We start from the raw sequence: 12165 nt of genomic DNA on the forward strand, positions 1-12165 counted from the left end.
GTGGGGAGGAGTGAGCCCAGTTGCACTGACTCTGTGCCCCGCACCAGATCACAGCCCGGGGTGGGGGAGAGTGAACCCAGTTGGGCTGACTCTCCACTTCCCCACCCCCAGTCTAGTGCCGGGGATGGGGAGTGAACTCGGCTGGGTTGACGCCCCGCGCCCTGTGCGAACTAGCACTGGGGGTGGGAAGTCAGCCTGGCTGGGCTGACTTCCCACCCCCAGCAAAACGTCAAAACAGCATCGAAACAGCCTTTTAGTGTCAATGGAATGAAACGGAACAGCTGTTTTGAATCTAAATGAAATTCGAAATGGAACACTGTTCCTTCAAACCCTCAAAACTAAAGGCGAACAGCCCTACTGTTTTCTGCTTAAACTATTTACTGGGTCAGGACTGGCTATCAATATTTACAAATGGGTTCTGGTACAGAAAAGGTGGGAAACACTGCTTTAGAGGTTTTTAAGACCCAGCTAGGTAAAGCCAGGAGAATATAATTGGCTGGGAGGATATAGTTGAGCTGGGGGTTGGTCTAGATGACCTCCTGAGGTTCCTTGCAACCCTAATTTTTGGGACTTGAAAGCATCTAGCTTTTCTAAGTAATCCCTTACCTGTTCCATCATTACGCTAGTCTGTTTGTCTCCTTCCCAATCTTTGCTGCCAACTGCACTCATCAGCTGATGGCTGCCCCAATTTTTTAAAAGTGAAGTAAAAAAGTCATTAAATACTTCAGCCTTCTGTACATTGCCTGTAATTAGATTGTCATCTGCATTCCAGAAGGGACCTCTGGAATCTTTGGTCTTGAGCCTGAGTGAGTTAGAGAGCTAGAGCCTCAGAGTCAAGCCCCAGTTAGTGGGTTTTGACTGATAGGCTAGCTAGAGAGAGAGAAAGGGTAAGCCCCCAGTGGCTGAGATCCCCAACATAAAGAGAAATTTATAAAACCGTCTGCAAGGCACGGGGCACATCAAGGGGAGGTAGGAGTGTGCATTTTTTGCCCTTAAGGCAACACCTCATTATCCTATAGGTGGTGAGCCTGGAGCCCGTCTGGGAACCCTCTTTCTTTAGAACCAAGTAACAGCAAGTTATGGCAGGCAAGAAAAGGGGGATGCGGACCTGATCCCCAGAAAAGAAAAATCCAGCAACACTTGACAGGGGCACACTTACTGGCATATTTTAAAAAAATGCAGCTGAAGGCGGCCCCCTGTCACACTGTACCATGCAGATTAATGATTCAGGACCCAGTAGCCATCTGCCACTCCCATTTCTTTATGCAGAAGTGGCCTTACAGCAGCTCTGCCATGGCCATTGGAGGGGGCTTAATTCTTTCATGCCTTATGAAGCTCTCCAGCTTGCAGCCCACATAGCTAAATAATAAACAGTTTTTGACGAAGCAGGTAACGTCCTTCAGTGCTACAATTTAGCAATAAATGCGTTTTTGGTTTTCCAATTGTTCATGAATTTTATACGTAAATCCCAGTTAAACAAAAGGTCAAACTTGTATATCACCTGTTATGTCAAACAGACCAACAAGAACATATCCTTCAAACTGTGTACACAAAACCCCATGACTTGACTAATTAAAGCAGGGGTGGGCAATTATTTTGGCTGGAGGGCCACTTAATGAGTTTTGGTGAGCTGTCGAGGGCCACATAGGTAGCCCCACCCCTCGACAGTTGCCATGTCCCCCAGTCACCATATTGGGACCAGAAGTTCTGCCCCTTAATCCCTGGCCTTTGCCACCAGAAGTCCCTCTCACCCCCCTCCCCATGCTCCTTTTGGGAGTGGGGGTTGCCATCTTAGAACTAGGAAAAAACCAAATCATATACTAAAAGTCAATACCTACTATAATATATTTTAATTTTATTACAAAAAATATTTTTGTCATGATTTGTGTTTGTGTAGTCTATATAGAAGCAATTTGTATAACTCAAAAAATTCTTACTCTTGTATATGGCGTGTGCGGGGTGTATGTATATGTATGGTGAGGTGTGGGAGGCATAGTGTATGTTGGGGTGTATATATATGTCAGTGGGGGTTGTGGGGGCATGGTGTGAGTGTGTGAGGTTTGTGGGGTGTGAGGGAGGTAGGGGGTGAGGGAACCCCCCACACACTCCCCCACATGGTGCACCTCCACTGCCAGCAGCAGCAACAGGTGGTGGGGCTCAGGGTGCTTGTGCCCAGTGCAGGCACTGGTGCCCAATGGGGTGTGGCTCCAACCAGTGCTGCACACGGCAGAGTGGGGATCAGGAGCACAGCCTGCCCAGCTACCTATATTGTGAGGGCTCTGCATGGCATGCTTGCAGCTCCTGCACTTGCACCAGGAAAAGCCCTGCGCTGGAATCCACAGGAAAGCAGGGGGTGGGGCTCCCTCCAATTCTGGTGGAGTCCAGGGACCTGTGCAGCAGGCAGCAGGCAAGGCAACCAGCTCCAGTGTGGGGCTTCCTCTGGCGTGAGTGTGGGAGCTGCAGGCAGGCAGCGTGGAGCCCCCATAATAGAGGTAACCAAGAAGGCTGTGCTCCTTGCCCCCGTGCACAGTACTGGCCAGTGCCATGTCCTGCCAGGTGCGAGTGCCTGCACCAGGCACAAGTGCCCTGAGTGCCCCCATTTGCTGCTGCTGCTGGCAGTGGGGGCTGCGTGCCATGTGGGGGAGTGTGTGGGAGAGGTCCTCCCCCCACACCCACACCCTGCCCAGCCAAACTCTGTGCTCCTTCCAGCACCCTGGGAGTAGGCTCTGCACTGCTCTCTGTGCATCCTCCAAGCTGCAGTTCCACTGTCCCCACCCTGGCCCCCACCTCCGCCCCCGACTTCACCTCCGCCTCTTCCCTACTTGCTACCTGGAACAAGCTAGACACCAGGGGATCCAAGCAGGTTCCCATGGGGGTGGCTGTAGCAGGGGTGGCAGCAGTCCAGCCCAGAAGTTGTGTGCTGCAGGGCCGGGCCTTTCCTCCCACAAGGGTGGGAGCGAGGCACAATAAGGTATGTTGGTGTGGGGGTGAGTATGCATTGGTGCCTCACTCCTACCCTCCTGGGTGGAAGGGCTGGGCAGGGTGCAATTTGTTGGTGGGTGCCATGGGCCAGATAAAAGTGCCTGGTGCCATGGGCCCTATTTTGCCAGCCCCTGAATTAGACTATGTAAGAAGATGGAAAGCTATACCATCAATAGGCAAGTTTATTTAATTTATTTAATGAAATGCTAGAGCCTGGAGGGATTAGTATTTTTAAAACATAACAATAAATTGAAAATATTTTGCATCCTGCCATTTAATTACTTTTTTCACTTCATGGGTAAGGCCTATAATTTCTCAAAGATTCATAACTAAAAAGCTCTGTAGTCCAAAAGCCTTGGTTTTAAAATTACCAAGAATAACTTTACTGTGAAGATTTGGCAGCAGCTTATTTTCAGACAAGCAGATGATGCGTAAACTGAAAGCAAGCCAGTGTTCAAGGAAACACCCCAGTCTTACATGACCTAGTCAAGCCACTCGAGTAAAAATGACTTAGTTGGGCTTCTCAAAGAAAAGAAATGCATAACCACAGGAAGCATGTGCCTCATTTCATGTTAAAAGTTTTGTCTTTGAAAGAAATCTTGCCAAGCCTTTCACTACTGAGACCGAATTCTTCTGCAGCTAAGTGCCAACACTATAACCTGAAAAATTGAAAGCAAGATGCTTCTTTTCACTATAGGTCCTATTTTACAGAAAAAGAAAGATTAAGAATCCTAATCTGGTAGAAATGACTATAAACAATACACACATTTCCTATACTCCATTGCGTTTTAAATTAATATTTATTATACATATTTCAGTTTTTTTCTTGCAAAAGGAAAACATTGACTAAATGATTATTATTTTCTTTGATATTTTCTTCATAATGTTTTTAAAAGACAAAAATAAGACTCTTGCCTATCTGAAAGTTCAGAAGCCTACAGTAGATTTTCCTCTGGTTTAACCACTTTGGGGCCTGTTCCAATAATCAGTTAGTTCAGTCAGAGTCTTTCCAGCGACTTTAGATAGCTTTGGTTCAAGCACTTGGGCACATTTGGGTCTTGATCTTTATTGCTGTTCTCAATGCATTTTTCTAGTGGGGGTAGGGAAAAATATGCTGCTATTTCAGTACTTTCCAAAGTTAGGATTGTCTGCAGGAATTAGATAGAACAAACTAAACCCTGTCATCCAGGCAATCTGACCATGTGATATTACCCTTTGTACTAATGTAACTTTGATGTAAATTGGGAAATTTTAGCCTGCCACTTCTCCCAGTGTACTATTGTTCTTGACTTAGCAATTTAATACTAATGTTGCATCTCTGCCCCAATTTATTTTGGAGCTCTACTAGTGGACTTCCAACACAGGCCACTTCCAATGCCTGGCCACCCAGTTTACCCATGTGTTTTCTACTGCTCTGGCCTAAGGGAGACTGGATATCATCTGTCTGTGTAAATGCCAGTGTCTGGTCATATTCTTCCTCTTTCCTCTGAATGTCCACATACTGGTTTGCGATAGATTGGTAGAGTTAAGGTGTGTTTGTTTCCAGGTGGAGAAAGTTGGGGGCTGCTCATCAGTCAAAGGAGCAATCTTTCTGCTATAAGATCTCTATATCTCAGGGGCGAACTTCCTAGGAAATATTTTGATGAAAGCTCCCTTAGTCACTTTGAGCTTTTGCAGTGACTTATGGTCAAGCCAAGTCTGCAGCACAGTCCTGTCTCACCAGACGGTGCTCATTTCAGATACAGGAATCCACAGGATGTAGCTGTCCCCTACGCCCCGAGCATTATTTCAGTCACATCATTGTCCATCTCCTCCTCCTCAACTTCTTGTGCTTGCCATTCAGAGAAATTTGGATTGTGCCACAAAATAGGAGGTTGCACCAAAAACTTGCTGCTGGTGAAACCCAGGCTTGCCACCCCTGATCATTACCATGAAAGTTGGCTCGCGAAACAGCAACTCTCTGGTACCTGGATGCCATTAATATCATCACAATCCACCAAGTGGATCCTCTCATCTTATATTTGCCTACAAGGAAATCTTACTAAACACATTATCTATCATTAAACTGCTGACAAAAGTAGCATGTGCTCATCAACGGAAACCAACCTAACTATAAGGATCAGAAAGCAGACATGTCATTCCAGGATAAGCTTTTTGGTTTTTGAAAAATCGCATCTTTTCTCATGAAAGATGGGGAGAAAGAGTACTTGCTGGCATATATCTTGTTAAATGCTGCAACAACTGTCTCCTAGTGCATGGATACAGGTGTACCCTGCAGGATTTCCACCCCTAGTACTGTGCATGTAATTCAAGAGAAACCCCTTTTCACCCCACATGGAAAGAACAAATCACTGTGAAATAGCAGGCTGCTTTTCATTTGGACACAGTTGCAGCAAAACAGTAACATCAGCATTCCAGATTCAGTTGTTCTTCATTCAAAATGATTTAGTAGGGCGTTTTCCTTTTGATTTTTATTATGGAGCTCCATTTATCAAGACTCCTATTATAATGTTCAGAAATTCAGGATAACACAGATTGATGAAATTTGATATGCAAATTATACTTGGAAGCATGTAAGAACCCTGCTCATATTTAATTTTATGTTTTTGTATGCAGGAGTCAAAGGGAGGAGCCAGAGAGCTTAAATGCAAATTGATGTGGCAGCAGTTAGGAGAGCACATGTGATTTTTCTTTCCTTTTTCACCTAAAAATAAAGCTACAGAGCTTTTGTCTCCAAGAAGCCTCTGAGCCCTTGTGTGATCATATTAGAAGATAATTCATTCCTTCCTTTGAAATAAAATGATGTAGAAGGAAATATTTTTACATGCAGGTATTTGATAAAACCAACTGGTTTAGTCTGTGTATTGGGTTGCTCTTCTTCTCTCAACCTTGCAGAAGTTATCAGGGAAGTATTCATCTGTGTTCCCTGTGTCTGGTATGGTTTGTTTTTTTCAGGTTTTAGGCTGCCATAAAAATGACTGAGTGTTTAAATGAGAAGCTTAAAAACTATTGAGTTCAGTGGAGCTACAGATGATTTCCCCAGTAATAAGTGAGAAGAGGATCAGATCTTGGGTAGCCGTAACTATTCCAGTAGTTGAGAATTTGACCTTTTAAAAATAAGCTTAACCACCTTACTGATTCTTCAATGTGCAGAAACCAGAGCTGTTAACTATGAAACTGTGTGAATATGACCATGGAGGATTTTGTCTGGATCCTGGCTGGCTGCTGCTGGAGCAGGGGGACATTGTCCCAAACCTGGCCCCGCAATCAGAGCTCAGACAACAGCAGGCAACTGTATTTTACTGCTCAGTAAGCTTTCTGAGCATTAATTGCATATGTAGACATGGCCACAGAATTTTTAAAAACACTCTGTATATAACTTGGCAAGTGTCTGGTTGTGATATGTTGCATGCCCTCAATGGCTATTGACTTCAGTGAAATGCATGGGCACTAGGTACTCTCAGGAAGTCCTCACTATATTATGTGAATGGGACCATAAACTGGTCTATGCTTTTCCTTCACAGCATGATGTGAGTTTGAGTTCACGAAAGCTTATGCTCTCTAGATAGCTTATTTAGTGAGTCAATAAGGTGCATATCTACCCTGTCTTCTGCCTGACTTCAGACCAACATGGCTAACTACCTCTGTCTTCCTTATATATTACAGGGCTACACCCAGCCAGAACTTTCACTGGGGTAAACTTTATATTAAATACTGTATTTATTTTAATACAAGACAAGGTTTTTCCCTCAATTGTCATGGGGAAAAAATCCTCTCTTCTTATAATTGCATACAAGGAAATCTTACTAAACACATTATCTATCATTAAACTGCTGACAAAAGTAGCATGTGCTCATCAGTGGAAACCAACTATGAAGTTGAATAAATGCAGCCAACACTGAGCATGACTATAAAACACAGGGCTCACATTAGACAATGTTGGGGATTTTTTTGGCTTAAGGCCAAGTTAATTCCAAATAGACCGAACTGAGCTCAGTCATTCAAGTCTGTATGGCTCTACCACTGGGCAAGTCTCCTCCCTCCTAGACCCATCAGTCATGGACTTCAGATACTCCCCAAATCCATGGCAGGCATCCTATGTGCAGGCCCAAAGCCCAAAGGCATTGGAGCTCAGATGCTCCCTAGTCACACTTGCTCCTAGTCAAAGGCAAACTTTTTTTTTTAATTTTGTGTCTCGGGCCAAAACAGCCAAATCAGTTCTGAATTCTATCTATTGGGCAGTAATTCAAGTTCAGAGTCTCTCTGCCCTGCACTGTTTCTCCATGTCCATATGTGAAGTGGCCAGTGGGCTGCTTGCCAATTTAGGTCTCTGTGCTCCTTCTGCAGGTCCTTGTGGAAGATTCACTCCCACACAGCCTGGCAGCTGTCACCAGGTAGAAAATCCATGGGAGATATGATGTCTCTTGCCTTTACCATCTCCCATATCTTGCAGTGGTTCCCCAAGGTCATTAGGGTAACATTGTGCAGTTTGTATTTGTCCCAGAAGCTTTTCAGGACCTTGCAAAGCCAAGGAGATAACATGGACCTGGGGCTCCCATTGGTCACTGTGTACCCCTGCCACTGTCACAGCAGCTGCCCTGCAAAATACTTAACAAAGCTGGCTGTTTTAGGTTCCACCCTTGTTGCCAGTTTGCAAGCGTGGCTCACGTACTTGACCCAGAGAAAGAGAAGGATGTCTGGCATTCCTCTGCCTCTGGACGATTTTGCTTTGTATGGCTTGGTCCTTGCCACCTTCTCCCATGGGGAGTTCCAAAAGAAAACACACACAGCTTGTTGGATTCTGCGAATGACTTGTTCTGAGGGGGTGGGAAGACTAGGGAGGTGTGCAGAAATATTGGCAGTAGTACTGCTTTCATCAGCACTACAAGCCCCCCCAGTGACAGGCAGCGTGATTGCCACAGCCCCAGTCTCTGTCTGGCCTTTTCCTATGCCCTCTGCCTCATCTGCTCTTGGTCAAACTCCCCACAACCTTTGTCACCTGGATAAAGGCACCATACACCAACATAAGCAGCAAGATACTGGTGAATGGGTTCCTGACAACCCTAACTGTGGTGGAATCGGGTGTCAGGCAGGGCTGCCCACTCTCCCCAATCCTTTTCATTTGTGTGAACCACTAGCATAGCAGTTCAGGCAGGACCGCAGGATCAGAGGCATGAAGATGCTTGGGAGCAAGGGAGAAAAGATAAAAGTCCTTGGATACATAGACAACCTGGACATTGTATACAGAGACAAAGGGTCAGCAGAAAGAAAGCTACAACACACCAAGGTATATGAAGCAGCAACAGGGACCAAGCTCAACATGAGTAAGATCACCTACCTAGCCCTGGGTGACCTCAGGGATGTACTACCCCTGAGAGCTTCTATTCCCTGCAACAGGGTAAAAAACCCCAAGAATTTTTTTTTTTTCTTTTTTTTCTGTTTTTTTGCACCGGTCCTGGAAGCACTGTAATACCAGGTCAATGCATGGAGTGGATGGAGCACGCTCCGGTTCCACCACCCAATACCAAAAAGAATCTGCTCAATATAGACCTCCTATGGAGGACATATCAGAGACAATTACCCTGGGGAGCTCGCCTACATGGTCACGCTGCATCCCCTGCCAAAAACCCCAAGATTTTTTTTTTTTTTTGGCACCGGTCCTGGAAGCACCGCAATACCAGGTCAATGCACTGAATAGATGGAGCATGCTCCAGTTCCACCACCCAATACCAAAAAGAATCTGCTCAATATAGACCTCCTATGGAAGACATATCAGACACAATTACCTGCCAGATAAACAGTATTATCAAGAACCTCCCATTAAGAAACAACCCATCTAAATAAGACATATATATACTAGTGCCCATTAAGTGCGTTCTCCCTCAACACTTACTCTTTTCATTTTATGGTAAGCTACTACATTGCATACAATTTGACTTCCTCTTCATTCTCACAGATAAGCTGTGCCTTTGTTTCCCATTTCCAATGATTCCTGTTCCTTCACCAACCTTAAATGTCTGGCAAATATCACAAAATGGGGCCCCAAACAGTTCACCCAGAATCTCTCTGTTGCATCCTTCCTCATCCTGTTGCATATGATTAGTGTGGGCCCACCCTCTATGAGGTGGAGCCAGACCAATTGCCCTGCATCTTATCTGCATATACATTTTTGGATCATGAATGGGGGTTAATTAGCACTTGGATCCTTTGTCACCATGGCTTGAAATATTGTTGACTCTGGTGGGACCCAGCTGAGTGAGCTAGGTGATAAATCATGAGCCTTTAGCTTTATGATAATATTATATATAGTTCTACTGGCAGGAGAAACATCATGATATGAAAGGTGGTTTTCCCAGGGTAATTGTCTCTGGTATGTTCTCCATAAGAGGTATATATTGAGCAGATTCTTTTTGGTATTGGGTGGTGGAACCAGAGTGTGCTTCATCTACTCCATGCATTGACCTGGTATTGCAGTGCTCCTAGGACCGGTGCAAAAAAACAGTCTTACATGAACTGCACTTTTATGGAGGCAAAAAAAAACAGGGTACAGGTGGAAGGGATACAGTGGTCTGGCAAGGGCTGCCTTTCAGGGGGTTGTTTCAGCCCCCTATAGGTATAAGATATACTAAGGGACACCTTTTGTTATCAGAAAGAGTGGGTGAAGGCTTTGTCAGTACCTTTCTGTTAAGTATTGATGCGTGAACCTATAGTTGTATAAGAAGAAAGGGTAAGATGTTCACTGAATAACACTGGAGTTTTAAGCAAAGTGAATGAGGCGTTGTTTATAATGTGAGTATTATGTAATTTCTTGAAATTGTGTTTGTATTCCCTTTGTGAGACCTCAGATGGGGTCCTTTTTAAAGCTGTTTGACATTGCCTATTTTCTAATAAAATGCTACAAAAAAAATAGTCTTGAAGCTTGCTCTTTCCTTTCCATACATCAGCCTAGTATTGCAGTTTTTCTAAGAGTGGTGCCCCCCTTGGGGGAAAAAAAAAGTTTGTACTAAGCAGACTTCAGTGGTTGAGCTCTGCTCATTTAAGATTTGGAGCTTTTTTTGTAAGTTTGTACTATGTATATATAACTGCTAAAGTGCTGCTCAAAAGTAAGTTTATGAGGTACCTGTACTAAAACTTGCACTAGTTTCAAAAACAGTAATGTATCGGTTTTGGATGAACTAAGAGTATAAGTACTTTATGTAAATTGCTACAGCGAGGTTGAACTTCAAGGTTATTGATTTCAAATTTGCTTTTCAATTCCATGTGCTTAGGGAAAGCAAGGTCTGGCAGTAAGGAAAGGGGGAAGGGGCTGGCAGGGGAAAAAGATAGGGGGCAACAGAGAGTAAAGGCGTTACCTGATCCCCCAGAGCTATTTTTCCTACCATGGTAGTAGGGAGGGGTAGGAGGGAAGACAAGGCAAACATCTAATAATTATATATTCCAGCATCTTAATGGGCATTACTATATGTCTTATTCAGATGGGCTGTTCCCAAATGGGAAGGTCTCAGCTACACAATTTATGGTGATGGGGGATTGCTCTCAGAGTTCAGCCTGGGGGTTTTTCAACCCCTGCTGGAGGGTGAGGCAGGTGTTGAAAAACTCCCAGACCATCTCCCTCTGCTCCCTTTTCCTCCTTCAATTCTGAAAATTTTGCAGCCTTGCCAGGAGAAGAAGCCATTGGTAGGGGAAGTCAGCTACAGATTGGCAATGAGCAGCTAGATCCTCCCCCTTGAAACCATGGCTGACTGGTGCCACCTGAGTCAGGACAGACACGTGCCCCCTCCCCGTGGCCAGTCAGCGACTGGGGGTGTTTCCCCCATGGCCAATCTTGCCAACTGGGAGGGTCTCCACACAGCCAATCACACCAACCACAGCACTCCGAGAAGTGCCAGCGACACTTCACCTGGTGCCCCCACTCCCTAGTCAGCACTCACAGGGGGAGCACTGGCTCTCCTATCTGCCTCCACCTGTCCATCACCTAAGCGGGGAGCGCAGCCTGTCAGGGGGTACACCAGCACTCTCAGTGAACTTCTGTTTGGTCTGGGGGATCAGTGTAATTCAGAACACTTCCTGCAAAGTGTTCTCAGTAGGGAGCTGCACTTCTCTTTGCACCCCTTGTGTTCAAACCTCTGATCACATTTCAACACCCTTCTTTCTAACTCAAGAGACCCTTTCTGGAGTCTCCAGAGTCCCACCTGATTTTTATACCAGCATGCTTTCCGTCCTGTTTATGGCCCTAGATTAACTGTTACATCAGCACCCAGAAGGGAGCCTTGGGAATTTAGCCTCTGCAGTAGGCTCGTCTCTTCCTTTCAAGCATGGCAAAGTCACTTAGCAGGGTGCTCTAAATATTAGGGCTGTGCAAAGCTTTGGTCCCTGATTCGATTCAGCAGAGATTCAGCCCGATTCAGTGGCCAAATCTCCAAATCTGAATTGAATCAGGAGACCCTTTAATTTTTCTGACTCGAATCAGAACCCTCTGAATCGATTTGGAGAGATTCAGAAAGATTAAGCAACTCAAACAGACACAGCTTTAAGCGTTTTTTTCTACATATCTCTAGGTAGCAGGCAGCTTGTGAATTCTTGGAAAATATTAATATCCTGTGTATTTTATCAGGCCATTCTTTGCTCTATATTCTCAATGTGAGCCTAGTTACCATGCCAATATCGTGCCAATATTGCCAAAAGCAGCCTCTAATTTGGAATACTTCCACCTATCAGTTCCTAGGCTGAAATTTATTAGCAGGCAGGCTTCTCCTAACATATCTCTAGCACCTGTTCTCCAGCCTGTCAGAAACCCAGGGTCTTAAAAACAGACATGGGAGAGCAGCCCTAGTTGGGTGCAATGGTGGGAGCATGTACTCAGACTTGTCCTTCTCAGGACTGACCACTGCAGCAATATAGACAAGTCCAGACTCAGGCTCTATCTTACATGCTCTCCTTCTGGCCTCTAGTGTTTCTTTCCATCCAGTGACCTGAATGATGTCCTCAGCTTTGTCTAACCCTCTCAAGTAGTTTGTGGCTTACTTGTTAGGGAGCTTTCCTAGGAAGTGGGAAATGTAGATTCAAAAGTTCTCTGGGTAGGGAGGATCGAGAATCCAAGTTTCTCATTTCTTCGGAGTTGCTCTAGCTAACAAACAGAGGACTTAGCACAGTTTCTGCATTTCCCAAAATTAGAATTGGCTC

General features: G+C 45.0%; 1 pseudogene; it reads right to left on the bottom strand.

Annotated features, from left to right (window-relative positions):
• Positions 1 to 8421: 8421 nt before the first annotated feature.
• Positions 8422 to 8576, bottom strand: LOC149865813 (U2 spliceosomal RNA; annotated as a pseudogene).
• Positions 8577 to 12165: the final 3589 nt, after the last annotated feature.

Source organism: Crocodylus siamensis, chromosome 4 (genome assembly GCF_052110815.1).
Source record: "Crocodylus siamensis isolate JL-2025a chromosome 4, ASM5211081v1, whole genome shotgun sequence".
In the NCBI taxonomy this organism is placed as follows: domain Eukaryota; kingdom Metazoa; phylum Chordata; order Crocodylia; family Crocodylidae; genus Crocodylus; species Crocodylus siamensis.